This window comes from Bombina bombina, chromosome 4, assembly GCF_027579735.1.
Source record: "Bombina bombina isolate aBomBom1 chromosome 4, aBomBom1.pri, whole genome shotgun sequence".
NCBI classification, from domain to species: Eukaryota; Metazoa; Chordata; class Amphibia; order Anura; family Bombinatoridae; genus Bombina; species Bombina bombina.
Window position 1 is genome coordinate 20,184,735 of NC_069502.1, and position 15,536 is coordinate 20,200,270.

General features: G+C 45.6%; 1 protein-coding gene across 3 annotated transcripts in view; it reads right to left on the bottom strand.

Annotated features, from left to right (window-relative positions):
• Window positions 1–15,536, bottom strand: part of LOC128655847 (zinc finger protein 300) — a 332,246-nt gene that overhangs the window by 35,585 nt on the left and 281,125 nt on the right. The window lies entirely within an intron of this gene.

The window sequence follows — 15,536 nt, forward strand, 5'->3', positions numbered from 1 at the left end:
ATACAGCACATTACACTATACACACATACAGCACATTACACTACACACACATACAGCACATTACACTACACACACATACAGCACATTACACTATACACACATACAGCACATTACACTATACACACATACAGCACATTACACTATACACACATACAGCACATTACACTATACACACATACAGCACATTACACTATACACATATACAGCACATTACACTATATACAGCACATTACACTACACACACATACAGCACATTACACTACACACACATACAGCACATTACACTATACACACATACAGCACATTACACTATACACACATACAGCACATTACACTATACACATATACAGCACATTACACTATACACGCATACAGCACATTACACTATACACATATACAGCACATTACACTATACACATATACAGCACATTACACTATATACAGCACATTACACTATACACATATACAGCACATTACACTATATACAGCACATTACACTATACACGCATACAGCACATTACACTATACACATATACAGCACATTACACTATACACATATACAGCACATTACACTACATACAGCACATTATACTACACACACATACAGCACATTACACTACACACACATACAGCACATTACACTATACACACATACAGCACATTACACTATACACATATACAGCACATTACACTATATATAGCACATTACACTACATACAGCACATTACACTACATACAGCACATTACACTACACACACATACAGCACATTACACTACACACACATACAGCACATTACACTATACACACATACAGCACATTACACTATATACAGCACATTACACTATATACATATACAGCACATTACACTATATACAGCACATTACACTACATACAGCACATTACACTACACACATATACAGCACATTACACTACACACACATACAGCACATTACACTATACACACATACAGCACATTACACTATACACACATACAGCACATTACACTATACACATATACAGCACATTACACTATACACATATACAGCACATTACACTATATACAGCACATTACACTATATACAGCACATTACACTATACACATATACAGCACATTACACTATACACATATACAGCACATTACACTATACACACATACAGCACATTACACTATATACAGCACATTACACTACACACACATACAGCACATTACACTATACACATATACAGCACATTACACTACACACACATACAGCACATTACACTACACACACATACAGCACATTACACTATATACAGCACATTACACTACACACATACAGCACATTACACTATACACACATACAGCACATTACACTATACACACATACAGCACATTACACTACACACACATACAGCACATTACACTATACACACATACAGCACATTACACTATACACACATACAGCACATTACACTACACACACATACAGCACATTACACTACACACACATACAGCACATTACACTACACACACATACAGCACATTACACTATACACACATACAGCACATTACACTACACACACATACAGCACATTACACTATACACACATACAGCACATTACACTATACACACATACAGCACATTACACTACACACACATACAGCACATTACACTATATACAGCACATTACACTACACACACATACAGCACATTACACTATATACAGCACATTACACTATACACACATACAGCACATTACACTACACACACATAGAGCACATTACACTATACACACATACAGCACATTACACTATACACATATACAGCACATTACACTATACACATATACAGCACATTACACTATATACAGCACATTACACTATATACAGCACATTACACTATATACAGCACATTACACTATACACATATACAGCACATTACACTATACACATATACAGCACATTACACTATACACACATACAGCACATTACACTATATACAGCACATTACACTACACACACATACAGCACATTACACTATATACAGCACATTACACTATACACACATATACAGCACATTACACTATATACAGCACATTACACTATACACACATACAGCACATTACACTATACACACATATACAGCACATTACACTATACACATATACAGCACATTACACTATACACATATACAGCACATTACACTATACACATATACAGCACATTACACTATACACATATACAGCACATTACACTACACACACATACAGCACATTACACTATACACACATACAGCACATTACACTATACACACATACAGCACATTACACTACACACACATACAGCACATTACACTACACACACATACAGCACATTACACTATACACATATACAGCACATTACACTATATACAGCACATTACACTATATACAGCACATTACACTATATACATTACATTACACTATACACACATACAGCACATTACACTATACACACATATACAGCACATTACACTATATACAGCACATTACACTATACACACATATACAGCACATTACACTATATACAGCACATTACACTACACACACATACAGCACATTACACTATACACACATACAGCACATTACACTATATACAGCACATTACACTACACACACATACAGCACATTACACTATACACACATACAGCACATTACACTATACACACATACAGCACATTACACTATATACAGCACATTACACTACACACACATACAGCACATTACACTATACACACATACAGCACATTACACTATACACACATACAGCACATTACACTATACACATATACAGCACATTACACTATATACAGCACATTACACTACACACACATACAGCACATTACACTATACACACATACAGCACATTACACTATACACACATACAGCACATTACACTATACACAACACATATACAGCACATTACACTATACACACATACAGCACATTACACTATACACACATACAGCACATTACACTATACACACATACAGCACATTACACTATACACACATACAGCACATTACACTACACACACATACAGCACATTACACTATACACACATACAGCACATTACACTATACACACATACAGCACATTACACTATATACACATACAGCACATTACACTATATACAGCACATTACACTATACACACATACAGCACATTACACTACACACATACAGCACATTACACTATATACAGCACATTACACTATATACAGCACATTACACTATACACATATACAGCACATTACACTACACACATACAGCACATTACACTATACACACATACAGCACATTACACTATATGCACATACAGCACATTACACTATATACACATACAGCACATTACACTACACACACATACAGCACATTACACTACACACACATACAGCACATTACACTACACACACATACAGCACATTACACTACACACACATACAGCACATTACACTATACACACATAGAGCACATTACACTACATACAGCACATTACACTATATACAGCACATTACACTATATACAGCACATTACACTACACACATACAGCACATTACACTATACACACATACAGCACATTACACTATACACACATACAGCACATTACACTATATACACATACAGCACATTACACTATATACACATACAGCACATTACACTACACACACATACAGCACATTACACTACACACACATACAGCACATTACACTACACACACATACAGCACATTACACTACACACACATACAGCACATTACACTATACACACATACAGCACATTACACTATACACACATACAGCACATTACACTATACACACATACAGCACATTACACTATACACACATACAGCACATTACACTATATACACATACAGCACATTACACTATACACATATACAGCACATTACACTATACACATATACAGCACATTACACTACATACAGCACATTACACTACACACACAGCACATTACACTATACACATATACAGCACATTACACTACACACACATACAGCACATTACACTATATACAGCACATTACACTATATACAGCACATTACACTACACACATACAGCACATTACACTATACACACATACAGCACATTACACTACACACACATACAGCACATTACACTATACACACATACAGCACATTACACTATACACACATACAGCACATTACACTACACACACATACAGCACATTACACTATACACACATACAGCACATTACACTACACACACATACAGCACATTACACTATACACACATACAGCACATTACACTACACACACATACAGCACATTACACTATACACACATACAGCACATTACACTATACACACATACAGCACATTACACTACACACACATACAGCACATTACACTATACACACATACAGCACATTACACTACATACACATACAGCACATTACACTATACACACATACAGCACATTACACTACACACACATACAGCACATTACACTACACACACATACAGCACATTACACTACACACACATACAGCACATTACACTACACACACATACAGCACATTACACTATACACATATACAGCACATTACACTATATACAGCACATTACACTATACACACATACAGCACATTACACTACACACACATACAGCACATTACACTATACACACATACAGCACATTACACTATACACGCATACAATTCCCCAGTACATCAGGGCAAGCTGCATATAATCCACCTTTAACCCCAGTGCGTATCATATAATGTATTACACAATCTGATCCTAAAGCTCCAAAGCAAAACCCTTTCCCCTCAATAAAGCCACAGCCCTATGTATCACGTGTGTTTGTATCACTGCCCTACAGACACTGTATCAATAAAGCCACAGCCCTATGTATCACGTGTGTTTGTATCACTGCCCTACAGACACTGTATCAATAAAGCCACAGCCCTATGTATCACGTGTGTTTGTATCACTGCCCTACAGACACTGCTATCAATAAAGCCACAGCCCTATGTATCACGTGTGTTTGTATCACTGCCCTACAGACACTGTATCAATAAAGCCACAGCCCTATGTATCACGTGTGTTTGTATCACTACCCTACAGACACCGCTATCAATAAAGCCACAGCCTTATGTATCACGTGTGTTTGTATCACTGCCCTACAGACACTGCTATCAATAAAGCCACAGCCCTATGTATCACGTGTGTTTGTATCACTGCCCTACAGACACCGCTATCAATAAAGCCACAGCCTTATGTATCACGTGTGTTTGTATCACTGCCCTACAGACACTGTATCAATAAAGACACAGCCTTATGTATCACGTGTGTTTGTATCACTGCCCTACGGACACAGCTATCAATAAAGCCACAGCCCTATGTATCACGTGTGTTTGTATCACTGCCCTACGGACACTGCTATCAATAAAGCCACAGCCTTATGTATCACGTGTGTTTGTATCACTGCCCTACAGACACTGCTATCAATAAAGCCACAGCCCTATGTATCACGTGTGTTTGTATCACTGCCCTACAGACACTGCTATCAATAAAGCCACAGCCCTATGTATCACGTGTGTATCAATAAAGCCACAGCCTTATGTATCACGTGTGTTTGTATCACTGCCCTAGACACCGCTATCAATAAAGCCACAGCCCTATGTATCACGTGTGTTTGTATCACTGCCCTAAGGACACTGCTATCAATAAAGCCACAGCCTTATGTATCACGTGTGTTTGTATCACTGCCCTAGACACCGCTATCAATAAAGACACAGCCTTATGTATCACGTGTGTTTGTATCACTGCCCTAAGGACACTGCTATCAATAAAGACACAGCCTTATGTATCACGTGTGTTTGTATCACTGCCCTAAGGACACTGCTATCAATAAAGCCACAGCCTTATGTATCACGTGTGTTTGTATCACTGCCCTAAGGACACCGCTATAAATAAAGCCACAGCCCTATGTATCACGTGTGTTTGTATCACTGCCCTAAGGACACCGCTATCAATAAAGACAGAGAAGGGCATCTGTATGACAAACCTCCAGACTGTAATAGGTTCCCAGATAGTGTCTTAGAAGCTTTAAAGCACTGTGCCCCCAGCACTGGTACACTCACTACTGATGTAATTACTCTCACATGAGATGCCCCCCAGCACTGGTACACTCACTACTGATGTCAGTACTCTCACATGAGATGCCCCCAGCACTGGTACACTCACTACTGATGTCAGTACTGTCACATGAGATGCCCCCAGCACTGGTACACTCACTACTGATGTCAGTACTGTCACATGAGATGCCCCCAGCACTGGTACACTCACTACTGATGTCAGTACTGTCACATGAGATGCCCCCAGCACTGGTACACTCACTACTGATGTCAGTACTGTCACATGAGATGCCCCCAGCACTGGTACACTCACTACTGATGTCAGTACTGTCACATGAGATGCCCCCCAGCACTGGTACACTCACTACTGATGTCAGTACTGTCACATGAGATGCCCCCAGCACTGGTACACTCACTACTGATGTCATTACTCTCACATGAGATGCCCCCAGCACTGGTACACTCACTACTGATGTCATTACTCTCACATGAGATGCCCCCCAGCACTGGTACACTCACTACTGATGTCAGTACTGTCACATGAGATGCCCCCCAGCACTGGTACACACACTACTGATGTCATTACTCTCACATGAGATGCCCCCAGCACTGGTACACTCACTACTGATGTCAGTACTGTCACATGAGATGCCCCCAGCACTGGTACACTCACTACTGATGTCATTACTCTCACATGAGATGCCCCCAGCACTGGTACACTCACTACTGATGTCAGTACTGTCACATGAGATGCCCCCAGCACTGGTACACTCACTACTGATGTCATTACTCTCACATGAGATGCCCCCAGCACTGGTACACTCACTACTGATGTCAGTACTCTCACATGAGATGCCCCCAGCACTGGTACACACTACTGATGTCAGTACTCTCACATGAGATGCCCCCCAGCACTGGTACACTCACTACTGATGTCCGTACTCTCACATGAGATGCCCCCCAGCACTGGTACACTCACTACTGATGTCAGTACTCTCACATGAGATGCCCCCAGCACTGGTACACTCACTACTGATGTCAGTACTCTCACATGAGATGCCCCCAGCACTGGTACACTCACTACTGATGTCAATACTCTCACATGAGATGCCCCCCAGCACTGGTACACTCACTACTGATGTCAGTACTCTCACATGAGATACCCCCAGCACTGGTACACACACTACTGATGTCAGTACTCTCACATGAGATGCCCCCCAGCACTGGTACACACACTACTGATGTCAGTACTGTCACATGAGATACCCCCCAGCACTGGTACACTCACTACTGATGTCAGTACTCTCACATGAGATGCCCCCCAGCACTGGTACACACACTACTGATGTCAGTACTGTCACATGAGATGCCCCCAGCACTGGTACACACACTACTGATGTCAGTACTCTCACATAAGATGCCCCCCAGCACTGGTACACTCACTACTGATGTCAGTACTGTCACATGAGATGCCCGCCAGCACTGGTACACACACTACTGATGTCAGTAATCTCACATGAGATGCCCCGCAGCACTGGTACACTCACTACTGATGTCAGTACTGTCACATGAGATGCCCCCAGCACTGGTACACTCACTACTGATGTCAGTACTGTCACATGAGATGCCCCCCACCACTGGTACACTCACTACTGATGTCAGTACTGTCACATGAGATGCCCCCCAGCACTGGCACACTCACTACTGATGTCAGTACTGTCACATGAGATGCCCCCAGCACTGGTACACTCACTACTGATGTCAGTACTCTCACATGAGATACCCCCAGCACTGGTACACTCACTACTGATGTCAGTACTCTCACATGAGATGCCCCCAGCACTGGTACACTCACTACTGATGTCAGTACTCTCACATGAGATGCCCCCCAGCACTGGTACACACACTACTGATGTCAGTACTGTAACATGAGATGCCCCCCAGCACTGGTACACTCACTACTGATGTCAGTACTGTCACATGAGATGCCCCCCAGCACTGGTACACTCACTACTGATGTCAGTACTGTCACATGAGATGCCCCCAGCACTGGTACACACACTACTGATGTCAGTACTCTCACATGAGATGCCCCCAGCACTGGTACACACACTACTGATGTCAGTACTCTCACATGAGATGCCCCCAGCACTGGTACACACACTACTGATGTCAGTACTCTCACATGAGATGCCCCCAGCACTGGTACACACACTACTGATGTCAGTACTCTCACATGAGATGCCCCCAGCACTGGTACACACACTACTGATGTCAGTACTCTCACATGAGATGCCCCCAGCACTGGTACACACACTACTGATGTCAGTACTGTCACATGAGATGCCCCCCAGCACTGGTACACACACTACTGATGTCAGTACTCTCACATGAGATGCCCCCAGCACTGGTACACACACTACTGATGTCAGTACTCTCACATGAGATGCCCCCCAGCACTGGTACACACACTACTGATGTCAGAACTGTCACATGAGATGCCCCCCAGCACTGGTACACTCACTACTGATGTCAGTACTCTCACATGAGATGCCCCCAGCACTGGTACACTCACTACTGATGTCAGTACTGTCATATGAGATGCCCCCAGCACTGGTACACTCACTACTGATGTCATTACTGTCACTTGAGATGCCCCCAGCACTGGTACACTCACTACTGATGTCAGTACTCTCACATGAGATGCCCCCAGCACTGGTACACTCACTACTGATGTCAGTACTGTCACATGAGATGCCCCCCAGCACTGGTACACTCACTACTGATGTCAGTACTGTCACATGAGATGCCCCCAGCACTGGTACACTCACTACTGATGTCAGTACTGTCACATGAGATGCCCCCCAGCACTGGTACACACACTACTGATGTCAGTACTCTCACATGAGATGCCCCCCAGCACTGGTACACTCACTACTGATGTCATTACTCTCACATATACACTCACTACTGATGTCAGTACTCTCACATATACACTCACTACTGATGTCAGTACTCTCACATGAGATGCCCCCCAGCACTGGTACACTCACTACTGATGTCAGTACTGTCACATGAGATGCCCCCCAGCACTGGTACACACACTACTGATGCCAGTACTCTCACATGAGATGCCCCCAGCACTGGTACACTCACTACTGATGTCAGTACTCTCACATGAGATGCCCCCCAGCACTGGTACACTCACTACTAATGTCAGTACTCTCACATGAGATACCCCCAGCACTGGTACACACACTACTGATGTCAGTACTCTCACATGAGATGCCCCCCAGCACTGGTACACACACTACTGATGTCAGTACTGTCACATGAGATACCCCCCAGCACTGGTACACTCACTACTGATGTCAGTACTGTCACATGAGATACCCCCCAGCACTGGTACACTCACTACTGATGTCATTACTCTCACATGAGATGCCCCCCAGCACTGGTACACTCACTACTGGTGTCAGTACTCTCACATGAGATGCCCCCCAGCACTGGTACACTCACTACTGATGTCAGTACTGTCACATGAGATGCCCCCCAGCACTGGTACACTCACTACTGATGTCAGTACTGTCACATGAGATGCCCCCTAGCACTGGTACACTCACTACTGATGTCAGTACTCTCACATGAGATGCCCCCCAGCACTGGTACACTCACTACTGATGTCAGTACTCTCACATGAGATGCCCCCCAGCACTGGTACACTCACTACTGATGTCAGTACTGTCACATGAGATGCCCCCTAGCACTGGTACACTCACTACTGATGTCAGTACTCTCACATGAGATGCCCCCCAGCACTGGTACACACACTACTGATGTCAGTACTGTCACATGAGATACCCCCCAGCACTGGTACACACACTACTGATGTCAGTAATCTCACATGAGATACCCCCCAGCACTGGTACACACACTACTGATGTCAGTAATCTCACATGAGATGCCCCCCAGCACTGGTACACTCACTACTGATGTCATTACTCTCACATGAGATGCCCCTCAGCACTGGTACACTCACTACTGATGTCAGTACTGTCACATGAGATGCCCCCCAGCACTGGTACACACAATACTGATGTCAGTACTGTCACATGAGATGCCCCCAGCACTGGTACACTCACTACTGATGTCAGTACTGTCACATGAGATGCCCCCCAGCACTGGTACACTCACTACTGATGTCAGTACTCTCACATGAGATGCCCCCAGCACTGGTACACACACTACTGATGTCAGTACTCTCACATGAGATGCCCCCAGCACTGGTACACTCGCTACTGATGTCAGTACTCTCACATGAGATGCCCCCAGCACTGGTACACTCACTACTGATGTCAGTACTCTCACATGAGATGCCCCCAGCACTGGTACACTCACTACTGATGTCAGTACTGTCACATGAGATGCCCCCCAGCACTGGCACACACACTACTGATGTCAGTACTCTCACATGAGATACCCCCAGCACTGGTACACTCACTACTGATGTCAGTACTGTCACATGAGATGCCCCCCAGCACTGGTACACACACTACTGATGTCAGTACTGTCACATGAGATGCCCCCAGCACTGGTACACTCACTACTGATGTCAGTACTGTCACATGAGATGCCCCCCAGCACTGGTACACACACTACTGATGTCAGTACTCTCACATGAGATGCCCCTAGCACTGGTACACTCACTACTGATGTCAGTACTGTCACATGAGATGCCCCTAGCACTGGTACACTCACTACTGATGTCAGTACTGTCACATGAGATGCCCCCAGCACTGGTACACTCACTACTGATGTCAGTACTCTCACATGAGATACCCCCAGCACTGGTACACTCACTACTGATGTCAGTACTCTCACATGAGATGCCCCCAGCACTGGTACACTCACTACTGATGTCAGTACTCTCACATGAGATGCCCCCCAGCACTGGTACACACACTACTGATGTCAGTACTGTCACATGAGATGCCCCCCAGCACTGGTACACACACTACTGATGTCAGAACTGTCACATGAGATGCCCCCCAGCACTGGTACACTCACTACTGATGTCAGTACTCTCACATGAGATGCCCCCAGCACTGGTACACTCACTACTGATGTCAGTACTGTCATATGAGATGCCCCCAGCACTGGTACACTCACTACTGATGTCAGTACTGTCACTTGAGATGCCCCCAGCACTGGTACACTCACTACTGATGTCAGTACTCTCACATGAGATGCCCCCAGCACTGGTACACTCACTACTGATGTCAGTACTGTCACATGAGATGCCCCCCAGCACTGGTACACTCACTACTGATGTCAGTACTGTCACATGAGATGCCCCCAGCACTGGTACACACACTACTGATGTCAGTACTCTCACATGAGATGCCCCCCAGCACTGGTACACTCACTACTGATGTCATTACTCTCACATATACACTCACTACTGATGTCAGTACTCTCACATATACACTCACTACTGATGTCAGTACTGTCACATGAGATACCCCCCAGCACTGCTACACACACTACTGATGTCAGTAATCTCACATGAGATGCCCCCAGCACTGGTACACTCACTACTGATGTCAGTAATCTCACATGAGATGCCCCCCAGCACTGGTACACACACTACTGATGTCAGTACTCACACATGAGATGCCCCCAGCACTGGTACACACACTACTGATGTCAGTACTCTCACATGAGATGCCCCCCAGCACTGGTACACACACTACTGATGTCAGTACTCACACATGAGATGCCCCCAGCACTGGTACACTCACTACTGATGTCAGTACTGTCACATGAGATGCCCCCAGCACTGGTACACTCACTACTGATGTCAGTACTCTCACATGAGATGCCCCCCAGCACTGGTACACTCACTACTGATGTCAGTACTGTCACATGAGATGCCCCCCAGCACTGGCACACTCACTACTGATGTCAGTACTGTCACATGAGATGCCCCCAGCACTGGTACACTCACTACTGATGTCAGTACTGTCACATGAGATGCCCCCCAGCACTGGTACACTCACTACTGATGTCAGTACTCTCACATGAGATACCCCCCAGCACTGGTACACTCACTACTGATGTCAGTACTCTCACATGAGATGCCCCCCAGCACTGGTACACTCACTACTGATGTCAGTACTCTCACATGAGATGCCCCCAGCACTGGTACACTCACTACTGATGTCAGTACTCTCACATGAGATGCCCCCAGCACTGGTACACTCACTACTGATGTCAGTACTCTCACATGAGATACCCCCAGCACTGGTACACTCACTACTGATGTCAGTACTGTCACATGAGATGCCCCCCAGCACTGGTACACACAATACTGATGTCAGTGCTGTCACATGAGATGCCCCCCAGCACTGGTACACTCACTACAGATGTCAGTACTCTCACATGAGATGCCCCCCAGCACTGGTACACTCACTACTGATGTCAGTACTGTCACATGAGATGCCCCCAGCACTGGTACACACACTGCTGATGTCAGTACTCTCACATGAGATGCCCACCAGCACTGGTACACTCACTACTGATGTCAGTACTCTCACATGAGATGCCCCCAGCACTGGTACACTCACTACTGATGTCAGTACTCTCACATGAGATGCCCCCCAGCACTGGTACACACACTACTGATGTCAGTACTGTCACATGAGATGCCCCCCAGCACTGGTACACACACTACTGATGTCAGTACTGTCACATGAGATGCCCCCCAGCACTGGTACACTCACTACTGATGTCAGTACTCTCACATGAGATGCCCCCAGCACTGGTACACACACTACTGAAGTCAGTACTCTCACATGAGATGCCCCCCAGCACTGGTACACTCACTACTGATGTCAGTACTCACACATGAGATGCCCCCAGCACTGGTACACTCACTACTGATGTCAGTACTCTCACATGAGATGCCCCCCAGCACTGGTACACTCACTACTGATGTCAGTACTCTCACATGAGATGCCCCCAGCACTGGTACACTCACTACTGATGTCAGTACTGTCACATGAGATGCCCCCCAGCACTGGTACACTCACTACTGATGTCAGTACTGTCACATGAGATGCCCCCAGCACTGGTACACTTACTACTGATGTCAGTACTCTCACATGAGATGCCCCCCAGCACTGGTACACACACTACTGATGTCAGTACTCTCACATGAGATGCCCCCAGCACTGGTACACTCACTACTGATGTCAGTACTGTCACATGAGATGCCCCCCAGCACTGGTACACTCACTACTGATGTCAGTACTGTCACATGAGATGCCCCCAGCACTGGTACACTCACTACTGATGTCATTACTCTCACATGAGATGCCCCCCAGCACTGGTACACACACTACTGATGTCAGTACTCTCACATGAGATGCCCCCAGCACTGGTACACTCACTACTGATGTCAGTACTCTCACATGAGATGCCCCTCAGCACTGGTACACTCACTACTGATGTCAGTACTCTCACATGAGATACCCCCCAGCACTGGTACACTCACTACTGATGTCAGTACTCTCACATGAGATGCCCCCAGCACTGGTACACTCACTACTGATGTCAGTACTGTCACATGAGATGCCCCCCAGCACTGGTACACTCACTACTGATGTCAGTACTCTCACATGAGATGCCCCCCAGCACTGGTAAACTCACTACTGATGTCATTACTCTCACATGAGATGCCCCCCAGCACTGGTAAACTCACTACTGATGTCATTACTCTCACATGAGATGCCCCCCAGCACTGGTACACACACTACTGATGTCAGTACTCTCACATGAGATGCCCCCAGCACTGGTACACTCACTACTGATGTCAGTACTGTCACATAAGATGCCCCCCAGCACTGGTACACTCACTACTGATGTCAGTACTGTCACATAAGATGCCCCCCAGCACTGGTACACTCACTACTGATGTCAGTACTGTCACATAAGATGCCCCCCAGCACTGGTACACTCACTACTGATGTCAGTACTGTCACATGAGATGCCCCCCAGCACTGGTACACTCACTACTGATGTTATTACTCTCACATGAGATGCCCCCCAGCACTGGTACACTCACTACTGATGTCAGTACTCTCACATGAGATGCCCCCAGCACTGGTACACTCACTACTGATGTCAGTACTCTCACATGAGATGCCCCCAGCACTGGTACACTCACTACTGATGTCAGTACTCTCACATGAGATGCCCCCAGCACTGGTACACTCACTACTGATGTCAGTACTCTCACATGAGATGCCCCCAGCACTGGTACACTCACTACTGATGTCAGTACTGTCACATGAGATGCCCCCAGCACTGGTACACACTACTGATGTCAATACTCTCACATGAGATGCCCCCCAGCACTGGTACACTCACTACTGATGTCAGTAATGTCACATGAGATACCCCCCAGCACTGGTACACACACTACTGATGTCAGTACTCTCACATGAGATGCTCCCAGCACTGGTACACTCACTACTAATGTCAGTACTCTCACATGAGATGCCCCCAGCACTGGTACACTCACTACTGATGTCAGTACTGTCACATGAGATGCCCCCAGCACTGGTACACTCACTACTGATGTCAGTACTCTCACATGAGATGCCCCCAGCACTGGTACACTCACTACTGATGTCAGTACTGTCACATGAGATGCCCCCAGCACTGGTACACTCACTACTGATGTCAGTACTCTCACATGAGATGCCCCCTAGCACTGGTACACACACTACTGATGTCAGTACTCTCACATGAGATGCTCCCAGCACTGGTACACTCACTACTAATGTCAGTACTCTCACATGAGATGCCCCCAGCACTGGTACACTCACAACTGATGTCAGTACTGTCACATGAGATGCCCCCAGCACTGGTACACTCACTACTGATGTCAGTACTCTCACATGAGATGCCCCCCAGCACTGGTACACACACTACTGATGTCAGTACTCTCACATGAGATGCCCCCCAGCACTGGTACACACACTACTGATGTCAGTACTGTCACATGAGATACCCCCCAGCACTGGTACACTCACTACTGATGTCAGTACTGTCACATGAGATACCCCCCAGCACTGGTACACACACTACTGATGTCAGTAATCTCACATGAGATGCCCCCCAGCACTGGTACACTCACTACTGATGTCAGTACTGTCACATGAGATGCCCCCAGCACTGGTACACTCACTACTGATGTCAGTACTGTCACATGAGATGCCCCCCAGCACTGGTACACTCACTACTGATGTCAGTACTGTCACATGAGATGCCCCCCAGCACTGGCACACTCACTACTGATGTCAGTACTGTCACATGAGATGCCCCCAGCACTGG